The following is a 5,514-nucleotide window of genomic DNA, read 5'->3' as shown; positions in this document are numbered from 1 at the left end:
ATTGGTTGTATTCCATATGCTGTGCTTCTCATCCATGTGAGTTATTCATTCCATGACTGGAAAGCTGTACCTCCTAATCCCCTTCACTCATTTTGCCCACTCCCACCCGCCTCTCTAACAACCACCAGTTTGGTTTTTGTACTAATTGTGTTTTTCTGCTTTTATGTATTTATTTGTTTACTCACTTTTTTAAAGATTCTGCATATAAGTGAAATCCTATGGTATTTGTCTTTGTCTGACTTATTCACTTAACATAATATCCTCTAGGTCAATCCATGTTGCTGAAAATGGCAAAATCTCATTATTTTTATGGGAGTATACATTGGAAATATATCTTAAATGTTCTCAAGACAGTCATTTATCAATGGTCACTTAGGTTGCTTTCATATCTTGGCTATTGTAAATAACGCTTCAATAAACATAGGGACACATATATCTTTTTAAATTAGTCAGGGGGATTGAAGGGATTCCTAATCATGGAATTACTGGTTTTTATGGTATATCTGTTACTTATTTATTTAGGAAGCTCCATACTGTTTTGCACAATGGCTGCATCGATTTACATTTCCACCAACAACACATGGGGGTTTCTTCACATCCTTGCCAATGCTTCTTGCTTCTTGTCTTTTTGATACTACACATTCAAATATGTAAAGGTGATATCTCATTGTGGTTTTGATTTCCATTTCCCTGATGATTAATGATGTTGAGTATTTTCATATATATGTTGGCCATCTATAGGTCTTCTTTGGAAAATGTCTATTCAGATTATCTGCCCACTTTAATTAGGTTATTTGAGGGTTTTTTTCATGTATGTGTTGAGTTGTATCAAATCGTTATATACTTGCGATATTAACCCCTTATCAAATAATAGCATTTGCAAATATCTCTTCCCATTCAGTAAGCTAACTTTTTGTGCATTTTTAAAAAATTTTGGTGTAGTCCCAATAGTTTATTATTGCTTCTTTTCCCCTTGCCTCAGAAGACATATCCAGAAAAATATTGTTATGACCAATGTCAAAGAGATAACTGCCTATGTTTTCTTCTAAAAGTTTTATGGTTTTAGGCCTAACATTTAGGTTTTATAATGAAATAATCTACAGAAGAGTAGCAAAGATGGTACAGAACATTTCTGTATACTCTTTCTTCTGTTTCCATTAAAGGTTAACATTCTTAAGTGTGGCATATTTATCAAAACTAAGAAATTAACAATGATGCAGTACTATTAATAAAGCTACAGACTTTATTTTATTTTTATTTCTTCTAATGTATTTTTTTCCATTCCAGAATCTAATCCAGAATACCACATTGCATTAGTCATCATATCTACTTAGCCTCATCCAACCTGTGGTGCTTTCTAATATTGTTCCTTATGAATGTGACACTTTGGAAGGGAACTGGTGAGGCATTTTGAAGAATATCCATCCACTTAGATTTACTTATTTGTCTGATGTTTTCTCATGACAATCTTTGGTTGTGAATTTTTGGAAATAACAACATAGAAGTAATGTGTCCTTTTACCACATTATATCAGAGTATATATGATATACATGTTAACTTACTATTTTTTTCCTTTACATTTATAAGAAGAAAATCACAGCGGTGCCTGGATAACTCAGTTGGTTAAGCCTCCCACTCCTGATCTCAGCTCAGCTGTTGATCTCGGGGTCATGAGTACATGCCCCACATAAGTAGGCTGTGAAGCCTACTTTTAAAAAAAGAAGAAGGAAATCACTAATTTCAGACTGCACTCAAGATGAGAGGAATTAAATTTCCTCACTTACTGGAGGGAGTAACATAAACAAAACAAAACAAAACAAAACAAAACGAAAAACAAAAACACCCAACATGTGTGAATATATATTAAAATAACCAGTGTTCTAACTAGAGAAATTGGGCAAGAAAAAAGTTAAAACTCATCGAAACAGAAAATAACAAAGTAAAATTCTCTCTTTTTTCAGATAGCATAATCTTACATACATAGATTGTATGGCTCCACCAAGAAATTGTTAGAACAAATGCAGTAAAGTTGTAAGATACAAAATCAACATATAAAAATTTATTGCATTTTTATACACTGACAATAAATGATGAGCTATCTGCAAATGAAATAAGGAAAATAATACTATCAATGATAGTATCAAAAACAATACAATAATTAGGAATTAAAATTAATTGAGGTGAAAGATGCATACACTAAAGGCATTAATGAAAAAAATGAAGACACACATAAGTGGAAATATATTCTATACTTATATTAATGGATTGGAACAATTAATATTGTTAAAATGTCCATATATCCAAACCATTAATAGATTCAGTGTAATCTCTGTCAAAATCTCAATGCCATTTTTCACATAAATAGAAAAAAATAATAGTAAAATTTATATGGCATCACAAAAGACTACAAATAGCTAAAGCAATCTTGAAAAAGAGACACAAAGCTGGACACATCACATTAAATTTAAGACTATAGTATAAAGCTATAGTAATCAAAACTCCATGGTACTGGCATAAAAACAGACAAACAGATCAATTAAACAGAATCAAGAACCCAAAAATAATCCAATGCATATGCAGTCAATTAATATTCGACAGGGAAGCCATAAATACTCAATGGAGATAGAGGTAGTCTTTTCAATTAATGGTGCTGGGAAAACTGGACATTCACATGTGAAGAAGAAGAGGGAGAGGAAGAAGAAGAAGAAGAGGAGGAGGAGGAGGAAGAAGGAGGAGGAGAAGAAGAAGAAAGAAGAAGAAGGAGGAGGAGGAGAAGAAGGTGGCGGAGGTGGGAGGGGGAGGAGCGGGAGGAGGAGGAGGGGGAACTTGCCTCGCATCTTATACCACTAACAAAAATTAACTCTTAATGTATTAAAGACTTAAGTGTAGGGTCCAAGATGGTGAAGCTGTAGAAGAAAACATAAATAAATAAACTCTTTGACATTGGTCTTGAACATTATTCTTTTGGATATTACACCAAAGCATAAGAACAAAAGCAAAAATCAGTAAGTGGGATGAGATCAAACTAAAATATGCACAGCAAAATAAAGAAGGGAATAATATTCAGCCATTAAAAAGGAATGAAATTCAGCCATTTGCAATGACATGGATGGAGACAGTATAATGCTGAGCAAAATAAGTCAGAGAAAGACAAATATTTTATGATTTTACTCATATGTGGAATTTAAGAAACAAAACAATTGCTGCTGGGGAGAGAGAGAGAGAGAGAGAGAGAGAGAGAGAGAGAGAGAAACCAAGAAATAGACTGATGGTTACCAGAGGGGAGTTGGGTGGGAGGGATGGATAAAATAGGTGATGGAAGTGCACTTGTATGTATGGGATTGTTGAATCACTATATTGTACACCTGAAACTAATATAATACTGTATATTAACTATACTGGAATTTTAAAAAGTTAAAAAAAAACAATAAACCAATAAACACATAACTTCCAGAATGAGGGAAAATGCAAACCATTTATCTGATAGGGTGTTAATATTCAAAACATATGTTAGTCTTACAACTCAATAACAAAATATCAAATAGTCTGATTAAAAAATGAGCAAAGGACCCAAATAAACATTTTTCCCAAATAACATATACAGATGGCCAACAGGTACATGTGTATTTAACATCACTAGGCATCAGGAAAATGCAAATAAAAATTTCAATGAAATATCATCACACACGTGTTAGAATGACCATTATCAAGCAGTCAAGAGCTAAGTGTTAGCAGGGGTGTGGAAAAAAAAAAAAAAAAAACAGTTCTTGTGCACTTTTGGTGGGAATGCAATTTGGAATATCCACAATGGAAAACACTGGACGTCACTCAAAAAACTAAAAATGGAATTAGCAAATAATCTGTTAATCCCACTTCTGGATATGTGTCTGAAGCGAAAGGAATCGCTGTCTTGAAAATACATCTGCACCACTGTGTCCATTACAACATTGTTCACAATAGCCAAGACAAGGGCAAAAATCTAAGTTTTCATCAGTATATGAATGGATAAAGAAAATGTGGTATATGAATATGATCAAATATTATTCAGCCATGAAAAATAATGAAATTCTGATATTTATGCCAGCATGGATGAACACTGAGGGCATTATACTAAGTGAAATAACAGAGAAGGATAAGTTCTTCATGAACTCACTTATATGTGGAATGTAAACAAAAAAGCTGAACTCATAGAAACTGAAATTAGAGTGGTGGTTACCAGGGCTGGGGGTAGAGAAAATGAGGGAATGCTGATCAAAGGGTACAAACTTCCCTTTATAAGATAAGTAAATTCTGGGGATCTAGTATATAGCACATGGAATGTAATTTCTATATACTTGAAAGTTGCTTAGAAAGTAGACCTTAAATGTTCTCACCACAGAAAATGTAGTCATGTGCAGTTAAGGATATGTTGACGTTATTGTATGTATATCATTTTGCAATATGTATGTATATGAAATCATCACATTGTACCCCTTAAACTTACAAAATGTTATATGTTAATTATATCTCAATAAAACTGAAAAGATAACCACACTAAGACAGAAAGGTTATTTCAGCCTGTGTTGAATAGCTTGTTACCCTGTTTCTCTTTAAAATTTCACCCAGTGATTTTAGAATTTTTCTTGAATCTTGCCTGCAGAACTATTTATTGTGATGGCCTAATGGTGATTTTTTTGTTGTCCCTGATCCTTCTACATCCACTAATTAGAATTCTTCTGTGAGTTAAGATTTGTCCTTTATTTTTCATTTATTTATTCAATCATGTTTTTATATCAGTATGGACTCATGAACACCTATTTTGTCTCTTGGGTTATAAATTAATACTAGTATAATATATTTTGCTTTTCAAATTATTCCACATTTGGTTCTTGCCAGCTCTTTTAGTTTGCCTTCAATGTTTTGTGTGTGCATGCATGCATATGTGTATGTGTGTGTGTTTATTTTTTTTCATGTTTATTTATTTATTTTAAAAGACAGAGAGCAAGAGGGGGAGGGACAGAGAGGGAGGGAGAGAGAAAATTCCAAGCAGGCTCAGTGCTGTCAGCACGGAGCCCTATGCGAGGCTTGATCCCAAGAACCATGAGATCATGACCTAAGCCAAAATCAAGAATCTAATGCTTAACCGACTGAGCCACCCAGGCTCCCCTATTTTTAGAAACTTGACACTACTTTTCCTTTTCTTTTTATTTATTTTTTTTTATTTTTGGGACAGAGAGAGACAGAGCATGAACGGGGGAGGAGCAGAGAGAGAGGGAGACACAGAATCGGACACAGGCTCCAGGCTCTGAGCCATCAGCCCAGAGCCTGACGCGGGGCTCAAACTCACGGACCGCGAGATCGTGACCTGGCTGAAGTCGGACGCTTAACCTACTGCGCCACCCAGGCGCCCCTACTTTTCCTTTTCTATTGAAGAATAATTTACATAAAATATTCCATTAGTCTCAGGTATGCAACATAGTGATTCAGTATTTATGTACATTATGAATAGTCACCACAGTAAATCTATCAACCATT

This window comes from Puma concolor, chromosome B3 (genome assembly GCF_028749965.1).
Source record: "Puma concolor isolate L17-30 chromosome B3, mPumCon1.1.hap2, whole genome shotgun sequence".
Taxonomy (NCBI): Eukaryota; Metazoa; Chordata; class Mammalia; order Carnivora; family Felidae; genus Puma; species Puma concolor.
Note: the sequence above shows the minus strand (reverse complement) of the source record.